The 21,099-nt window shown below is 39.0% G+C and overlaps 1 protein-coding gene across 1 annotated transcript in view; it reads left to right on the top strand.

Annotated features, from left to right (window-relative positions):
- Positions 1 to 6,404: 6,404 nt before the first annotated feature.
- The window catches only part of fbxo41 (F-box protein 41), a 57,135-nt gene continuing 42,440 nt past the window's right edge, over positions 6,405 to 21,099 (top strand). Inside the window, exon 1 of the mRNA XM_067584797.1 lies at positions 6,405 to 6,538. The gene's annotated coding sequence lies outside the window, so the exon portion shown is untranslated. The remainder of the gene's footprint in view (positions 6,539 to 21,099) is intronic.

The following is a 21,099-nucleotide window of genomic DNA, read 5'->3' as shown; positions in this document are numbered from 1 at the left end:
CTGTGTTGAACAGTGGCACTAATAGTTAAGAAGATTATGAATAATAAAAATCACAAATGACTTGGGTAATCACATATAGGAATGAATAAACAAATAAATAACAAAATGTCAAAACAGAGTCAACAGCAACAAGGAGACAACATAAGATGTAGTTATTGTGATTGTTTGTCCTGTGAATACAGTAAGTTATGAATATGTGGACATAATTCAGCTACACATACCAGACAAGACAGAAAAAAGCTTTGAACTGAATACTCACAGACTATAAAGAACATACTGTATCTTTGGTCTTTTGCAAGTTTCACTGGGAAAATCAGTGGGAAAAAAAAATGAGTGAGGAGAATGTTGACATTTGGCATGAATAATTTGACAGTCGCTGGAGTGTGATGAATTATGGCCTATTTGACACCTTAATGTTCTGCATACTGGCTCAGAATAATTTTAAGTTGAGTAGAAAACACCACAAGACAAAAAGGATAAAAGGCTTTAATGGCATTTTCAATGTTAACCCTCAGTTTATATATTAGACATCACTGCGCAGTGAAAAATTTGGATTATATTTGAATCGGTCCTTTTGGCATCCAGGACACCGTAATAAAAAGGTTTATTGTCTGTTGTTGCAGGTGACAAATTCATTGTACTTGTGTCATTTTTTGTTGAAAACTGTAATTATGGCACATGTTGTTGTGTAAATGGTAATGAGGTTTTTTAGCTGTTCGATTTATGATTGATGATAATAGCTCTGCTCTGTAGAATGAGTTTTCTGTCTTTTTCAACAAAATTGATGTCAGTTTACATAATGAATCTAAAAAAGAGTTTCGGATATGTGCTTTGTAACAAATAGTTGTGTGTTCATTGAATTGAATTGACTGAAAAGGCTCCTGATGGTCCTTAATAAATCTGATTTACTGGACTCTGGTTGAGGGAGATTTTATAGTATTTTAGAAAATTGTGTACTTCCCTTCTTTTACCAGTAAGTGGTGCTTGAGCTCCTAAATGGGATTTCTGGAGCTGCTCATGCTCTCTCTCTTTCTCAATCTACTGTATATCTCAAACACACACACACACATTTTGAGTTTCCTCTCACTTATTTAATTCTGTGTTTTCAACCCGACCTCTGATTCCTGCATGTTTAACTTTTTTGCCATTGTTAGATTGATTTAAAAGCTAAATAAATAAACCTGATATATTGATTCTCCTATCCTATCCTGAGGCTTTTAAATGGGCCCAAAACATCTTAATAACAAGTACTCAGCTTACTTGATCTTTAGCATTTCACAACATCAAACCTTAATTAAATTTACTGTGTAAAAAGTTTTAGTTGTTTCAAGCAGTTTGAGATCTTTGCAATAACAACTTAAGTTATCTTCCAGGCACATTATGCAGCCTGTATTAAGGTTTGGCTCATTGGGAGGCTGGTTGCTTAAATCCCAAATGTAACATTACTTTAGCAAACCACAAGTCTATCCAGTGAAAATACAGTTACGATCATAGCAGCAAGTGAATTAAATTTAAACTGATAAATGCTCAAAGTACATGAGAAAGGCAAATACTCATTGCTGTAAAAACACAGTTAAAAACATGCCTGAGCCATGACGCATGGGACCAAAACATCCGTTGTAAGTAAAACACCAGGAGCTGATTTCTAGTTGTGTAGCCTTTTTTCTATTTTCTTCTGTTTTCTGTCACCACATAGCAGCTTACCGTATGATTAGTTGCAAGAGTTACGACCCTCACCATGACACACATAGCACACACCCTGCATACAAAGATCCCACATGTTCTCAAACTCTCTGATGTCAAGGGCCAACAAACAGATACAGATACACAATAAACTGCTGATACCATATCTGAAAAAGTGTTTGCAGTTCATATGACAGCAACTAATTATTATAGATGGAGAAATGTGTGAAATCTACAATGAAACAATGAACATATTATGATGACCTCCTATAAAATCTAAACTTATTGAATACAATAACTGTTTTAAATATATGTTGATTCAATCCGTGATAATTATTTGCCACAGTCCAGTACACCACCAGAAGCTACAGCAAAACCAAGGCTGTAGCCAGGATTTTAGAAATACTGAAGTCAAGAGTCCAAAGTCCCCATATCACCCTGTACGATTGTCTAAATTTTGTTTCTAAGCCTTCCCCACAATTCCAGCGATACATTTCTTGTGAAGAAATACAAAACATTCATTTCAATTTATGTTTTTGGCCTGAAAGAGTCAAATTTAATAATTGCCTCTAATTGCCTTTAAAACGCCCAAATTCCCAGAAACGATATTGAGGACAAGACCTATGTGAGCCTGAGCAACATCTCTCTTCAATGAATCTAACCATTATTTTTATTGGCAATTAACTTGACAATTATTTTCCTGATTAATCAATTCATCATTTGGTCTAATAAACATCAGAAAATACTAAATATTATCCATCACAGTTTCCCGGAGCCTAAGGTTACGTTCTCAAACTGTTCATTATGTTTGACCAACAGTCAAAAAACAAAAAATATTCATTTTAGAATGATATAAAATAATGGTCAGATTAACCTGTTTGGTTACTGTTTGGCCACGATATCTGTTGGGACCTGTTGCATCCAAGTTATCCCATCGAGTACAATGTACAAAGCTCACTGTAAACGGCAGCTTCACAACGTTTTTCTTTATTTTCTGTATGTCCCAAACAAATTTTCATGTAATAAAATGACCAAAAAGCATCTGACACATAGTGTACTTGCCTGGGATGTTGCCCACTTTGTCTGGTTGGTAATACAGGAAATCTTCACATTGGAGAAGCTGCTGGAACTGGAGAATATTTGACATTTATGCTTGAAATTTGACTTTGAAGATGAATGGATTATCCTAATATTTACAGAATCGTTTTCTGTCAAACAGCTAATAAGCGACTAATTGTTTCAACTTCACCAACAACAAAAACAGAACATTACAAGATTCACTACGACACAGTACTGCTCATTATGGGACTATTGTATTGATCTACATTATATTTATACAGCTGCTAAAATCAGAATGAGACCATGTAACTTTTGAAAGGCAAAATAATGAATAAATCTATAAGAAATAAAATGCACCCTCGTTCAATTCAGTGCATATGCTGCTACAGCCTTACATGGTCTGGTATGATCAGTAGCCTTCAATGACTAATGTCAGTAAACTTTATTATTGTGTAGCTGACAGTTTGTTGATTTGAAGACTCTTCTGTATTTGTGGTACTGTTATAGTAGTCACTTGTGGCTACAGTGGCTGTTTTTCAGCAAAAATTAAATAGTTTGAAAGTGTCCTGTTCTCTAAACAAACTTAAAGTTATTCAAAACCAGTGGTGTAAGAAATATTCAGGTTCTTTACCTGAGTAAAAGTAGCAGTACTACAGTGTAAAAATGCTCTGTCACAAGTGCAAGTCTTGCATTTAAAATACTATTTAACTAAAAGTACGTAAGCATCATCAGAAAAAAATGCTTAGAGTATCAAAAGCAAAAGTATTTATTATGCAGAGTGAGTATTCAGAAGTATTTGTAGCACTGATTTGTTGCAGCACATACATTTAAGTATAAGCTACATTTTAATGTTGTAGCTGGTCTAGGTAGAGAAAATTCTAACTATTATACTGTTTGATAACATAATTAATAGTAATGCAACATATATTATAAAGTGATAATATATATATATGTATATATTTGTATGAAACAAGTGTTTTCACTCATGTTGCCTAGTTATACCTCCTCTCAGGACAGTGTGGGCGTGTACAAACAATGCTTTTGTTGGCATTTTCCTCACCCTTCTGTGTTGTTAGACCTGATTTCATTCTTTTTAGGGCACACAGTTTGATGACATCATGTTATTCCCATCATAACTCCACCCAACTTACACACAAGTAAATATATGTAGTGGAGTAAAAAGATTCCCTCTGAAAGGCAGTGAACAAGACATGGAAATGCTTAAATACAGTACAAATACCTCAAAACTTTACTTAAGTACGGTACTTGAGTGATTAAAACAACACTAATACTAAAATTTAACTGAATGTACCTCTTTGAATGAAGACAGACTGAGAAACATACTGGTTTGGTGACTGACAGGATCCCAAATAGTAAAAGCTGTGACGCCAGGACGATGTTTCACAATCCCTCCTTTACTTGATGTCGATTGATTCACGGAGTCAGGCAGCAGCTGGCTGGACCAAACTGGCTTAACAGCTTGCAATGCTGAGCTGGATGAATGGAATATTCTTTCTGTCTGTCTGTCTCTCTGTCTCTCCTGTGTGTGCTAAGTAGTCTGGGAGAGAAGAAGAACACACACCAGTGTTGGAGAGGTGCAAGCATGAGGGAAGGTAGTCGCACACTTGTAGCCACAATGCAAGAATACTTTATTAAGTTACCAACGTTTTGACATGACAGTCCTCCTCAGGGTATTGAGGGATGTGACAACTCAAAAGATATTATAGGAACACAGGTTTGCTCTATCATGGGGAGGAGTGTCCTCAATCACATTTACAAACTGTAGAAGGAGCAAGTTTGAAAATCACATTAGAAAATCACAATACATTTGATAAATAGATTAGGTTATACAATGTATCAAAAACATCTCCATATAAACATCAAAAAACAGCTAAGAGTGGTAAGTAATCTTCACACCCACAGCCTCGCAGGTACAGTATCCTCCTCTTCATCTGAGAATGGGAGGGATGATGATTTTTTTTTTTTTTTTGTGATTCATGTTTTTGCATTTGTTCAAGCTTTCAAATTCAAAGTTGGCATGAATGTCACAACAACAATATTGCCAAAGCATCAAGAATCAATGAAGCAAAATAACATTAACACAACATTAAGATTGATATATATTAATTATATATATATATACAGTATATCCTATGCATGTATTTGTGTGTGTGTGTGTCAAGGTCATTCACTGTCCCTCAGGTTGTGGCATGTTGATACATACTGGGCAGTAAGATAAGCCCTGTCTCCTTCTACTAGGAGTATATCAAACTTTGAGAGGTCATTAATCTCTTTGAAATCTGAAATTACAGAGTCGAACTTGTTAAAGTAAATGTTCCTTGTTTCATTGAATGTTTTACATTGTGGGAGGAAGTGCATCTCTGTCTCAGCTTCATCTGTCGAACAGTGACCACATATTCTGTTTTCTTTTGGTTGCCATGATTTTTTTATGTCGTCCTTTTTCGATTGCCAATTTGTGGTCACTGAGCCTGTACTTGGTTAGGATCTGTCTCTGCTTTCTATCTCTGACAGTAGAGAGATATTCTGCCAACTCATAATCTCTTTTTTAGGGACGAATAACATTCTAATCTACTTTGGCTTTTTAGTTTCTTCTTTACAGTGTTCCAGATAGGTTTCATTACATTGTGTTATAATTTGGTTTAGTCTGATGGGTTTCTGGAAAGCAGTGTTGGTGTGAGACTGGACAGAGTGTGTCTGAGAGGGGGCAGTTAGTCTCAGCACCAGCTGACATAGGGCACTCTTTTCTGGGCTCAGCTCTTGGGGTTTGGAGGGTTTTGGAGTGGAGGGTGTTTAGGAGGCTGGATTTCAGTTGATTAAAATATTTGAGTCTCTCTCTTTTGAATGTTATTTATCACTGAGTATCTGTCTAATTCTGCTCTACATTTGTTGGTGTTTTTCAGTGTACATGTAAATTGTTTCTGCAACATTCTGCATGTAAAGATTCTGTTGGATGTTTGTCCCAGCAGGTATAACTAGGATGACGGACTGGACCCCAGACGTCACGACCATACAGCGTAACGGGCTGGATAAAATATCAAATATTTTAAGACAGATTTTAATTGGAATTTGGAAATTATAAAATTCTCTTGCTCTCCTCTGTCTGTCTCTCCCTCTTCTCTCACCTCTCTCTCTCTCCTCTCTCTCCCTCCTCTTTCTCCTCTCTCTCTCCCCCTCCCTCCTCTCTCTCTCCTCCTCCTCTCTTTCTCCTCTCTCCTCTCACCCTCTCCTCCCTCCTCTCTCTCTCCTTCTCAGCCCTCCTCTCTCTCCCTCCTCTCTCACCTCTCTCTCCTCCGCCCTCCGCTCTGTCTCTCTCCCTCCTCTCTCCTCTCTATCTCTCCTCTTTCTCCCCTCCCTCTATCCCCCCTCCTCTTTCTCCTCTCTCTCCCCCTCCCTCTTCTCTCCCCTCTCTCTCTCCTTTCACTCTCTCCTCCCTCCTCTCTCTCTCCTCCTCCTCTCTTTCTCCTCTCTCTCTCCTCCCTCCTCTCTCTCTCACTCTCTCTCCCTCCTCTCTCACCCCTCTCTTTCTCCTCTCTCTCTCTCACGCTCTCTCTCTCTCCCCCTCCTCTCTCTCTCTCTCTCTCTCTCTCTCTCTCTCTCTCTCTCTCTCTCTCTCTCTCTCTCTCTCCTCCTCCTCCCTCCTCTCCGTCTCTCCTCCCTGGTCGTCCTCTGCAGGCCTGCTGCTCTCTGCTGCAGAGAGGGGCTGCGTGACGTCAGTGAAGGCTGGAGCGGTTCCTTGGTTGGAGCGGAGGAAAAAAAATGGGGAGAAGATTGCGAGGTGAGTGAGACGCGCATTTCTTTCCTTTTTTAACCCCCTCTTTCGATCACGTTCGTGTCGGCGTGTGTGTGCGTGTGCTGTGTATGTTTTCAATTGTCGCTTCATTGACGCCGCTGCTCCTGTGCAACGAATTTATGCAACGTCGGGGAGTCCAGCGATGAGCCAGTGCTGCCGTGAAAACAGCAGAAAATCGGGCATATGCCAGGCTGTCGCCCTTTCCTCAGAGAGGGCACAGCTGCTGCCATCAGCATCGGCGTCAATTAACCTGACTCCAGGCCTGTTTGTACATTTAAGTCGTTACGGTAGCGTTCACAGCTCCAAGATGACATTTGGTGATGCCGCTCGTCCACACCCACATGATACGCTGCTTGTGATTGATCCATGTGCAGTGCAGATATGAGGATCAATATTTTTTTTAGTGCTGAATGTGTCAATGTTTACTGTCACTGTGTTAAGCAGTTGTTAATCGAAAGCCTGAATCAGCTTTGGGACTTTGAGACCGGCCTATTTGGCCTGGATGTGTGGGGGACTGAACCTGCTTATTGCTGCATGTAGAAAAATTCAAATGTCCTCCAGTGCAACTTAAACATGTCTATATGATGCATACGCAGCTTTTAAACTGTGATTTCATACACATTTTTTTTTTTTATCATAACATACATGAATTCATAACTGGAGTCTTCAGGTTTTGCACACATTTGTATTCAAGAGGAAATCATGACTCTGTAATATCTCAGATAATAATATTCCCATGGGACCCCTCAAACTCTCCTGGTGTGCCACCAGCTCTTGAAGCAGCACACTGCTGAAGTGAAAAGGCTGCTGGAGTTTGGGAAACTGTCATGTGACTACAGTGCATGGAGAAAACTGACTCAGGGAGGCAGTGGGCCTTAGTTTATATGCTGCTGTGTTGGTAGAAATCAGATGTGACAAAAGTTGGAGCAGTCATGCTGAAAAGAGGAGGAAAAAATAAAAGACTAAAAGCAAAAAAAACAAACTAGATTTAGTTAGAGATTAGATTTAAGTGCCTTAGATAGCTAAGATATTAAGTCATCGACTGCTTGTTTTGTAAAGGAAGAATTGTATTCTGCATCTGCACTGCAGCAGTATACATCATGCATGCACATGCTACGTGCATGTGTGCAGTCCCCATGACAAGCAGCTTCATTCACTGGCTTTGTGATAGCGTACCTGCAGATTCCAGCCGTCACGTAAATGTCACTGCAGACAGATAGTTTCTCGATGATCACATGATGTGAGGAAGGAACTCAAGACTGCTGCAGAATATTTTACTGTATAATGTGCTGCCTTTAGCATTGAATCTTCTTACCCGGGTGTGTGTGTGTGTATGGTTATGTTATTGTGTGCATGCGTGTTTGTGCCTGTTTTCATTCAGGAAGCATGTGTGCTCTTAAAACTGCGATAGTGAATCCCATATTCATTATTCACAGTCCCACAGCAGATAGAAATCCTCTGCCGTTAGAAAAAAAGATATGAATGTGTGTTTACTCGTGCCATTTTGGAGCAGCGAGGGGAGATGGTTTTGTTTACAATTCGATTGATCTTGGACAATGTCTTTTTTGCCACGTTGTACACATTTTCTCCTAGCTTTATGTATGTACTTATGTATGTGGATCTATATCTATCTATCTATCTATCTATCTATCTATCTATTTGAATGTGGGGTTCATGGATCTGACAGGGATTCAGATGAAGAGTTGAATCTCTCTGTCAGGGTGCTGGGAGTCAGAGTGCGCATACTAGTGAGCTACATTCACACTGAATTTCACACATCCTGCAGGTATTGTTTATTATTAAGTGCGGCTCCTGACACTTGTGCGACATATTTAAAGGATGCAGGCTGATATTCTATATTTTTGTTATTGTCTACAAATCCCATGAAATGTGACCTCTCTAACCTTTCTTTGGCTCTCAGCTTCAACAGAAGATGTAAATCATGTCTTTCTTTTTTTTGTTTTTTAAATTGAGTAAAACAGCCGGTCACTGTAGTTGTATCGACTCCAAAAAAAACTACCATGCCCATCATGCTCATGACGCAACAGTGGAGGTCTATGGCACAGAGGAATAAACTGTATTGAGCTTTGGCTACACAGGCAATTCTTGTTAGTGGGATCAATTCATCATGGGTTTGGTGCCTTTCATGGGGTTTGTTGACTATAAGACTCATAGAATATAAGACATATTTTTCAAAGTACAGCACTCTCTCCCCTCACAATTCTGGTTTGCACAGTTTTGTGCCTAATGTGGTACTTCTTATTCAACTAATCTCTTATGATCAGACTGTTTTCCCCTTTAGCTAATCATTAATTTAGTCTCAGTATTCACTTCTATTACAACAAGACTGTGTTTGTGCCCATGCACAGCTGGCTCTGGCATCTCCCCGCCGTTCTGTTATTGTTGCGCCTGCCTGTAAAATGGTGTTCATCCAACCATCACATAGAGATCAAAGATCAGGCTCATGATTCTGGCCTTAGGGCATTCAAACTCTTTTGACAGCCCATGTCTGCCTAAAACCGTATGTAGAAAAACACTGATGTGTAAATAATGTGTAACTAACTAATGTGTATTACTCATGCAATATTTACTCACTCTTCTTTATTGTTAAAGGCTTTTTGAGCCATTGGACAACAACATGTGTTTTATGATTGTCTAGGGGTGTAACAGCTCATGTATTCGTCTCAAACCGTTCGGTACAGGATGTTCAGTTCTGTACATGACTGTCCTTGGTTCGGTATGCTCCGTGACCCAAACGTTTACTGTCAAAATAGTTTAATAGTCCACTTACTAAACAATAATTCTAGCACTAGAGTTCCACCCAGAACGTTTTGGCAGTGCACCACTTAGCTGTAGCATGCAAGTAGCATGCTCATGGATGTATGCTCGCTGGCTTAGCCAAGTTACCCTGGTTACCCATGCTCATTAAGTGTTGCTGCTGTCATTATTATTAAGATATGTGCTATTGTCCCCGTATTTAAATGATATCGCATCGCCTCATCCCCCTCCCCTCCCTGTGACGGTCGCCTTTGAGTGAAGCCATTCGGAACAACTATAAACACATTTAATTTCTGACATGGTCAGACAGCATGTCATAAGAACCAGTTCTGAATGACCACAAATCACCATAAAACCATTGTGTCCTGACTCCTTGCAGGAAACAGAAAGGTTGTTTTCCTTTTCCACTGCAGCACAACTGAACAGTTTCAGTAATAGTTACGGCCAATGAGCCATTGTTGAATGTTTATATTTTTAAAAATAAAGGAGCAAAATATCATTTTCTTCCTCTCTGTTTTTTTTCTGCTGTACCAAACCGTGCCCCCAAAACTGAGGAACATACCGGACCGTGAATTTTGTGTACCGTTACACCTCTATGATTGGCATGTTATCTAATTTTATTAACTGCTCTCTTATTGGAAGTCTCTCATCCTTGTTAGACAGAGCTCCATATGTCAGCTCTGTTGATATAGGAAATGTTTAATGTGCACTGATTTCCTCATTTCTCTACCAGCAATGTGCCACTGCAGGCTCAGGATTAATGAGTATAAGAGGACCTCGGAGACGGTCAAAATGCAACCACAAATCACAGAGGCCATTTTCTGCATCATTTCCCACAGACTACCTTTATAGAAGCTACGTCCCTGATCTTGTTTAGACTAACACAGGGGGCTTAATGTACGTTCATAAGAAGCTTTCTTGTATTCTTTTAAGAGGATATGAAAGACTGAGAACCTACAATGTCTTATCCAGCTCAGGTTGGATAAAATAGTGTAAGACTCAATAGAAGTGACACATGTATCATATGTCTTCATACAACTTCATTAATATAGTTTCCATTACTTATACGTAGAAATAAACAAGCTGGACTGGGCTGTATGCCTTGTATACTCTCAACAGTAAATTCATCCTGTAATTGTACTGCCAAAATCCATAGTGATCACAGCAGGGACCAGTGCTATTAGTGTGTTTAACAACAGTTTCCTGGCATGCATTGTTGATAAATGTATACTGGAAGATAGTTGTTTCTGTGAACGGCCATCTGGATCAATAGTAGACAGTGGTGAGCGGGGGAATGAGTCTGTCTGTCAGCTCACATTTGTGAAAGTCATTCAGTCTCATTCACTATCCGAGCCTCGTTCTGCGCTGTGCAGCTTTAGCTTTTTTGTTGTGTTCATTCTCATTGTGGTGACTGAATGCTAATACTGCATCAATGGGTGCTGGTTGAGGCTATGGCATTAAATATGAAAAAGCATTTACATAGTGTCTATGTTTGTCTTTGTAATAATGAAGTAATGGCTATACAATAGTCAACAACAACTGTGTTTTAAATAGTCACGGGGAACTTTACTGTACCCATGTTTTGTTTTTTTCTTTAAGGAAATTATATTTTAAAAAATTGGGTTCATTTTATAATTGAGGAGGCAATTACGTACTATTAAAACATACTTTTTACTCTGGATAGAGTGAGTATGGACTCTTGTGTTTTACAGTGAACCTGTTACTTTAAGAAAGTGTTCATCACGGGTTGTTTGTAGCCTTGATGTTGCTAAGCTAGCACATTCCTACAGTCTACAGTGTGTCTGGTTAAGTTTGTTAGGCCCGCTAGTGTCAGCTCATGTTCTGTATTTTACTGGAGGAAATAAATTCCTAAAGAGTTGAAACAAGGGGAGAGTGTATCACAACGTTTAATATTAAGCAAAGTTACAGCAGAAAGAATCATAATGTCAAGCTGCCAAGAAATTTAGTGTTACATAATTTTATGTTAGAGGAGTGTATGAGTAAGGAAGGAATGCCACACAGGTGAGATTTATGGTTTATTAGAAGTACTTTCAAACAATATATTTAAACATTATAAGAGAAAAAGGATTTAAGTATAAGGACAAGTATAGAGCAAATGTCTCCTCAACTATAAGTAGGAACAGGACAAAGCTGCTACTATAAACACTGTCATAAAGCAGCTTGTCACTGAATGGGAGAAGCCTCTTAACAGAACCAAATGCACAATTTACTCCTTTGAGTATCATTTGCTACAGACTACAGCACCCAGATGTTTTAGCAACTACTTAGACTTGAAACTATACATTTGTGACTCATTTTTAAAGGGGACATGTGCTTTTTGTGATTTTCTATTATTTATATGATGTCAGATATCTATGGTAAATGGTAAATGGACTGCACTTTTATAGTGCCTTTCTAGTCTTCCGACCACTTAAAGCGCTTTTACATTACAAGCCACATTCACACACACTGATGGCGGCAAACTACCATGCAGGGTGCTGGCGCAGCCATCGGGAGCAATTTGGGGTTCAGTATCTTGCCCAAGGACACTTCGACATGTGGACTGGAGGAGCCAAGAATCGAACCACCAATCTCTTGATTAGTGGATGACCTGTTCTACCTCCTGAGCCACAGCCGCCCCATCTATGCTAAACATAGTCAAAGTTCCAAAACTTGAGGTTAATGTATGTAGAAATGCTCCCTGCAAGTCAAAAGCTTAGACTTCAACCTGCTCTGAGCACTTTCTTGGATCAGATTTCGGCTCAGACATGTACGGATTTATCTGAGAAGTTGACATTTTGAGTAAAGAACAAGCAAACATTGTGAAATCCTCCTACTATAGTTTGTTGCGTAGTTTGTTGACGTAGCTTCAGCAGCCAGTGGAAGTCTGCTGAGGGGTAGCTTTCAAGAGCTGGCCAATCAGAACAGAGTGGCCTCAGCGGGAGGGGGGCCTTAAAGAGACAGGAGATAAAACAGCCTGTTTCTGACAGAGGCTGAACTGAGGGGCAGCGTAAAGGGTCAGTATGAGTTAAATAAGGAGTTTGTATAATCATACAAAGCTATTCCAGTAGAGCCCCAGATTAAAAATATAGACCTGGAAATATGCATAATACATCCCCTTTAAAGATTTTCTCTTAGGGAAGTCGGAAAGAGAATCAGATTAAAGTATTGTTGATTTTAGTCTTTTCATGGGATTTGACAACAAGATAAATATAGAAGAGCACCAACATGATCCTATGATGCAAACATTGATGGAGATGGTAAAATGAAAAAATGTTATAAATGTAACTTTTCCCCTTTCAATATATGTGTGTCTGTTAAAGCAGTAACACTGAACTAGAATAAAACACTTCTTCAAAAGGGTGACTCTCTGTATAATGACTCAAGTGTGTTGAATCTTTTTCAACCTAAGTGGTTAGTTTTGCCCTTTGCTGTCAGGTGAGCAGCCCCGGGCTGTGAGATTGTCCTGTCATGGGAGTCCCATGGCTTATTCAGGGCTAATACACTTTGACATGCTCATGTAGGAGACTAGAAGGCATTTGGAGCATTCACTAAACCTCTCATTCAGTTTATAAAGGAGTCTATACACAGTAGTGCGGCCTGTCCCGATGACATGTCAAAGCTCTGAAGGCTTTTTATCCGTGTCAACTACCATCAGAAGGCTTTCCGTCTTTAAATATATTTAGCGTTGATGCTATCATATGCCGTGCAGAGCAAACTAGGGCTGAAAATAATTTTATCACAACATTTCACGTCTTTATTTACTTGGATATACCGCTTTATCACAGCATTGACTGTGAAAACATTGTGGGAGGAGCACGTTTTCCACATGAAAAATACCAGCAGTGATAAGAGCTCCATTGCTGAGGCGTAGGCTGATGCTCGTGTCACACCTCTCAAACAGTCTTGGCACCTCCAGTATTATGTACAGTAGCGTGCCGCTAAATGCCAGTTCGAGTTCAGTGCTGCAGCATCTCTGGGTGAAGCTTTGCAGAGGACCAGCATGATGGCTGCGATGCACCTTGACTCACTCTCTTCCTCACACCTCCAAACAAAACAAGTGTGTATCAGACACCACAGGCACACAGGAATAAATCCCACCTGACTGTGTGATAGAGCATCAGAATGATGAACCAAGATTGTGTGAGGCTGAACGGCATTGTCACTTTTATTATTTATGATAGAATTCAGACCGTTTTGGTTCGTTTGGTGTTCATCCTTTAGAGCTGAACTCTTAACGGTCACGTCATTAGTATAGCCTGAGGGCGAGCTGATGTTTTATGCATATGGTGCAGAGTTAAAAAAAATTCTGTTGCAATGACTGCACCACAGGACACTGTATCTTCAGACAGATAAAGTAAAGAGTTTGAATGAAATAATTAGTTATAGCTGGGGTTATTGTGCCTCCGTGCTTCTAGTAATGGCAGCTGGTGTTTTGAAAGTACTTAAAATGTAAGCACAGTCGTTACATTCATGTCATTAGTTGCTTGGTTCTCTTTATGTCTTCAGCAGTGATACTTCTATCGTGAGATCCATCAATGCTGAACTAATATAAAATATTTTCAGAAATAATCTCCCTCTATTCAATAATCAGTGTTCTGTAAAAACTAGGCAAAGTCATCTGTAATTACGGTGATTTGAGAAACAAACAAAGAGAAAGCTTAAAGTTTTTGGACCTACACATTCATTTTCTATCTTGTTAGTGCCAACACCTCCAGAGAACATTGGCATCCAAGTTAGGTTATTTATTTTGTCTCAGAGGACGAAATGAAAACCCACTTAGATCTAATAAATCAACAATGAATCACAAAATGCCGAATGGTTAAATACAGTATCAAAGTATACAGAGAGAAAGTTTGTAGATTTGTGAAATCTCCTCTCTTTTATCAAGGGTGTTGTGAGAGAGGAAAACTTTTTTGAGAGGAGAAGTATAAGTAGAGAGACTTGAAAAGAGAATGACCTTGTAGGCTGAGTCAAATAGGGATCACCCACTGGGATGGTTGTGCCTGCAGTGGGTGTTGGGGTAAAATATTAAAATGAATAGTAGCATGGACGTGCAGAGCTTGTGGTTAGACACTGATGTTACAGACATTACCCTCTTTCTTCTACTTTTTACTTAATAAAAAAAGCACACAGCAAGTGCAATCTCTGTGTTTATATGTGGAGATGTAATGAAGCATCCTGTGCCTCCTAATCAAAGCTGATTAAATACTGCTGAGTGCACAAAGTGATAGCCAGGGACCACACAGTGTTTAAGACTAAAAGATGCAATAATATGAGCAGGGAGTGAGAATGTATTGAGATATTTGTCTTTGATGATTTCTGATAAAAAAATATCAGATTTAGCCAAATAATTGATACCTGCCTTGACATTATTGTGAGAAGTGTTTCCAGCTGGGACCTAAACACAAAAATCACATGAGGTACATTATTATGAAGTATTTAGACATATAAACATAATTGCAGCTGAAAATGCGATTGAGTGTTTATTCATTCTTGATTAGGGCTGGGTTGTTATCAGATGGACTGCATTTATACTGCATTTTTTGTACAAAAGCACTCCACAGTGTGCCTCTCATTCACCCACATAAACATCAATAATAATAACAGATTTCATTTGTACCGCACTTTTCATTCATAGTGAAACTCAAGGTGCTACAGTATTAATAACGTAGAACACATAACAAAAGAAAATAGTAATAAGAGTAAGCATGAAAAACCTTTCTGAGGTTTTTAGGCCTTTTTTTAAAAGAGTCTAGGGTCTGTGCTGCCTTCAGATGGTTAGGATGACTGTTCCACAAGCGTGGTGCAGCAGAGCAGAAGGCTCGATCCCCCATGGTGCGGAACTTAGTATTCAGGACCCGGAGGAGCAAGCTGCTGGCAGATCTGAGGGTGCGGGTGGAGGTTTGTGGTATGATCAGTTCCTGTAGGTAGGGAGGCGCATGTCTGTTGATGGATTTGTATGTGAGTGGTGGTGGAGCTGCCATGTAAGGCAGTGGTTTGGCACAGGAGCAACTGGAGTTCAGTTGGAACCACAAACTCTGCAGCCAATGGCTGACCTGCTGTACCTCCTGAGCCACATCCGTTTCTAATTATTATTATTATTAATAAATATTTTTACAAAATGGATTTATATCAAAATATGGCAACTTATGTAAAATCACATATAAAATACAGGGTTTCTGTCTGGTCATTGTTTAGTGGTGGTAAAGATATGGGAGCTCTTCTTTAATTGAACTCTTTGAGTCATGGATACAAACAACACAGAGCTACAGATGTAAGTCCAGCTGTTCAATATCTAACCTTAAACTAACTTCCTCCCGATGCAGACTTTGTTAGTTAAATATGTGTCCAGCTGGTGATCATCAAACTAACTTTAGCCTGTGGTCCGACCACTAGGAGAGCAGGGACTTGTTCTCTCACATCTGTACCTGAATGTGACTGACTGAGCTGTTAGCCTCAACTTTTCACACTTCTTCTCGTCTCTTTTTTCCCCAACATGCTGCTTGAAATAATTATTGCAAAACCAACGTACAGTGTGATCGATCAGTGAAGCTGGATGATATTCTAAACAGTCGTCTCACCCCGCAAAGTTGTGGCCTTTACTGTGAGATGTAACACATCTGCACGTTTTCCCACAACTTCTGACGTTAGCGGAGGCACTCTTTATTTCAGTGTGTCTCCACTTTGATACACTGCTGGAAACCCTGAAATAAGTTGATATAATTAATTTACCTCAATAATTCATTTTTAGTTTTGGAATAATATATTTAGACAACATAATTTTTTAAAACGATAACATAATATGATCAACAATAACAATAATACCGACATATTGCTCAGTTCTAACAGCTAAATACAAACAGTCTCCTCATCAGCAGTGTGGGAGCATTTGTGGCCTGCTTGTAAACTTGAAGTTCTGTTATGTGGCACGACTATGTGGAGCTGCCAATTTGCAAAGTTGGTCAGTACAACTGAAAGAATTTTAAACTAATTTTTTTAGTTGCTATAATGCTCTCTCAGCTACCAATTACTTTACTTGTGGAGTTTTTCTTCATCTAAATATAGAGTCTAATGACAGAGGTTGTTGTATGCTGAATGTATTTTGTTATTTTGGGTTATATAAATAAAATTGACTTGACTTGATTACTCCTTTACAATTTGTAAACCTCTTATACTACTACTCTTATGCTATACTATACTCTATATACCTTTCCTCACCACTGTTAAACACTTCCACTCTGTCTGTCCACTTCTTCGATCTTCCTCACACCCACACGTCTGCTTCAGCTGCCTGTTTACTTTTCCACTTTTGTTCTTTATCATCACCTTTCTATTCTCTGTCTGTCTGACAGTATTCGCCTGTGACTCCTTCCTGACTTTATGGACAGAAACCTTCTTCTTTAGAAATGGACTGGCAACCTCTGTAGACCAGCCTCCATTTTTAAAGACCCCTCGACCTCAGCTATCTGCCCTGATGTAAACAGATAAGGAGCCTGTTAGTCCTGATCATTGACTGTATATAAAGATGGACATGGCGTCTCCACTTCCTACCGTGATGCAAAAGTTAAGCCAAAATATCTCCTGTCCTGGAGCTGCCATCTTGCTTGTGTGATGTCATTTGGAGCCAGAGTCTGCACAGTAGAGTCGGGTGTCGCTGCCTGACGGAGGTTTGAGAGCGGCTGTCAGAGCTGTCAATCGTGATGTCACACCCACTTTTTATATCGTCAAATAACTAATTAAAAACAGACTTATCAGAAAATTGAGCACTTGGACAAACATCAGCATAATAAGAACTAGGCTACCCAAAATGACAGAAAGCATCTTTGGGAAAAATGTATTTGACGTGTACTTTAGTTTAGTTAGTTTTTTAGTTTGGCTCATGTCCCAGCCGGTAACATGGAGGGGGCGGGATTTATGACCTATACTGCAGCCAGCCACCAGGGGGCAATCAAGATGTTTTGCTCCTGATACCTTCACTCTCGCTCATGACCTTGTCTTTAAGAGCCATGGTTGAATTGAAGCTCGTGCTGTTTCACGTAGGTCTATATGGCTTGTTTAGTCCAAATTTAATGTCATGTTTGACCGCCTGAAAGCTTGTATGGGACTGACAATGAAAATGAGATTGTTACTGTTGTCCAGCGAAGAGCCTTTAAAAACTGTCTTTCCATTAAAAGTTGGCCAAATAAGTTCACTCATGGAACGAAAATAAAACAGCCAATTAGGGTGATATTGTTGATGGCCTGTCATGTCAGTCGAGAATTTGGCCCATAGCGGTAATCTGGATCTTTAATAATGTCTGTGTATTCCCGTCACCCATGGAATAACATATGTCAAGGACAACTGACCGACAGAAAAACTGCTGTCCATACGTGTGCAGAAGAAAGATTTACTGCACTTTTCAACGCTAAATACTATGCAGCTTCCTGTGACATGTTGTTATAGCACAAAGTGGAGGCTTTGTGGAATCATTACAGAGCCGGTCTATGCATGTTTGTATCCCAAAATAGTGCTATAACACGAAATGTGGCTGTGGGATTGTGGCAGATGTGTCTCTCGTGGGTGCATGAAGTAGGAAGAAGCCTTGTGCTTTTCCTGCACTATTCTGCCCCCTTTGCTTAAAGGACTTGTGTGTATATTTTATCAGCGTTAGGTCACACAACCTGTCAGTTGAAAGTTAAAAGATAGATACCACTGCATCTTGAAGACAGATTTCTTTAAGGCTCATGGCTTTTGGAGTGGATTGTTTTAAAATGAGTGTCTGTTTGTTCTCATACATTATACTGTTGTGTTGTTAACTGTGTTGATGTTTTCTAGGAGACTTGGACTGGTCTGATCTGCCTTCTCCTATCCCCTATTTTGCCCTCTGTTGTAGATAAAAATCACTTATTTTTTCCTATTTATAACCTATCTCACCTTTTTTTAAACATGGAATTTTTAAAGTTTCTACTTTTCATTTGTACTCAGTAGATGTTGGATTATATGTCTCATTTTAAGGATTTGTTTAATCAGTCATTTAATTTGATTGGTTATTTTAAGTATTTGGTTCATAGTGTAAATTTTATGCGTCACAAAGGTCCATAAATGCATTGTTGTATCTCTAATGAGCGCAGCGTACAGGGATTCAATTTAAATTCATTATTTTCTTTTGTATGTCCCCATGCATCAAAGATGTGTTTTTTCCTGCTGCAACAGCTCACTGTTCACTTCAGTTCATGGTAAGGACCGCTAAGAACATGCCTCCTATAATAGAAAATTAAGGGGGCAAATAAAAAAGGAGACTGAAGGCCATCGCTATCTGTGTCTCATGTGTAACACACGCTTCCACTATTTACCAGTCCACAATAAAACATTAAAGGCAGTCCTCTGGGGCGTCTCAGCTGAGCTCCATTGGCAGGATGTTGACATGTGGCTACCAAGCAGCCTCACTTTCTTCCATTTCCTGCCTGGTTAAATACCTCACTTAGTAATTTTAAGCAGATGGGAATGCCTGCTGTCTGCAGTGTAGTGACTGCATCTGTGAAATCCTCCTCCTTTAATAAGTGGGCACGGCTTGCCAGTACACTCCCTATTCCAGCCTCACCAGACTTCTAATAACAGTCTCAGTGACTTATGGGGATTTCCATTGTACGAGCGCTCTGTGAAGAACAGCCTGCATCTGTGATTTGTGATTGCACTCCAGTCTCGGATTGGTGCACAATGATGTCTCCGCCCAACTGATAGAGTCATGTTTAAATACGGACCGCGTTCACTGCACTACATGGATGATAACTGAAATGAAGACCATGTGGACTGTAAGATCTGGGCTTTAATGTTATTGGTTTTTGAAGCAGTACCCACTGGGTTGCTGATCTTAAAAAAAAAAAAGGAAAACTACAATAATATTCAATATTTTGCAATACTTGACAGTCAGGATCTTTGTTCCAGTGGGCTTAGCAAGATTAAACATGATGTAGGATGAGTTCTGCAGAGTTTTATGGATCTATGAACAAACATTTAATTGTCACAATGGACAAGGACACTTGAATCACATTGTTCTTAAACAGCTGCCCATATAAAAAGCCTCTAACCTAAATAATAAAATGTTGATAATTTTGTGTAGATGATATAGCTATCAACTAAATTTAAACAAAAGTTTTGAACCTTTACTGGTATGCCATGATGTCAGTTTAGATTTTAGATATCAACAGGGGAACTTTACCACAAAAATAATCACATGATTTTATAGTTTAGGATACATTTTACTTGTTGGCATGAAGTGTCTTTGAGTTTCTTTAAAAACGCTCTACAAATAAAATGTACTATTATTGTAATTATTATCATTATATCACAGATTTAGTTTGATGCCCATCTAGATACAAAGAGATAGTACGTTAAACACAAGTTAACACATGAATCGTGTGTTATGCAATGTTAAGACAAGATGCACTCTTCCATGTCAAAAACTCAAGAGCAAGATTTTATTTATTTGTTTGAAAGCACTGGTGTCTGATTCTGACCTTAAGATCATACAGCAGAAACGATTTCTCACTGCAGTGCTTGATTAAAGGATTGCACTTTGATTAGAGCGATTCATGCAGGGGAATCTATGATCATAGGATGCTGACATACTGAATTACTTTGATATAATAAATCAGGAGCAGCAACTGCTGGCTAATTGGATAAACAATGCTCTTGCTCTTCACTCTCTTCAGCATCTACATATTAGATAGAGATTCTGAATGTCCTATTAACAGATCCCACAATACTCAATGCAGGAGTCATTGTTATTCAGAAATGTGTCCAAGGAAAACAGTTGAATTACATGTTTTGTTTGTCTTTAAATTTTTGTTGAGCATTTAACCGACTAGTCCTCACCTTTGAGGTATTTAAAAAAAAAAAAACAGAATTCAAGGCTTACAAGGAACTACAGTATAGAAGCAACGGTTGGATTAGGAGCCGACTCAGATAGTGGACATTTTTCCTCAGGATTACCAGATCCCCTTATGAAGGACTTAAAGCATTGTCCGGCTCGACCTTGTAGACTTCAGACTTGAAAATGATGTTGGCGCTCACAAGCACTCTCACTAATGGATCCATTTCCCATTTCCCCAGTCTTCCCCCAGCAGTCTTCCTCTGAGTATTTCAGAGTACAACCTAAGAGTAGTTTACTTCTTAACCCTTAGTGAGGTACAGGTCTTATGTTCTTGACCACTAAACTTATTGATCAATATTCCTAGTAAGAGAGTTCAGACAGAGCCAACTGATGTCTCCTTGTCCACTAAATAATGAAAGATGAACTGCTATTTTTTTTACAGCTACTATTAATTTATGTTAATCCTGACATTTTTCATGTAAATGTCAAAAATAATTATGTTTGTAATTAATACATATATGTTATTATTCATTCACATTATATTCCAGCAATTTGTTAGGTAATGACTGTAGGCAATAATAAAAAACTTAATTTTCACTTTTTGAAAGACATTCTGTTATTCGATGATAGTTGCGCATAAATTTGTCTGTTTGTCTGATTTCTGTCTTTGTTTACAATTCACAAAATGTTTTTGAAAAAAATGTCTGCCCAACCTTCATGGGGTATACGTATATACGTATATACATATGAACAAAGAGAAGAACTCCTGCACGCTGCCTTGCTTTCGGTTGTCCGAGGACAGATCAAAACATTGTGATCTAATTAATATTTCAGCAGTAAGCGAGACAGCGTGTGGGAGTTCTCCTCTTTGTTTACAATTCTCTAATGGTTCACTGAAAGTTAATTTTCAACT

The sequence above is a fragment of the Thunnus thynnus genome, chromosome 3 (genome assembly GCF_963924715.1).
Source record: "Thunnus thynnus chromosome 3, fThuThy2.1, whole genome shotgun sequence".
Taxonomy (NCBI): Eukaryota; Metazoa; Chordata; class Actinopteri; order Scombriformes; family Scombridae; genus Thunnus; species Thunnus thynnus.
Note: the sequence above shows the minus strand (reverse complement) of the source record. Positions and strands in the feature narration are given on the sequence as shown.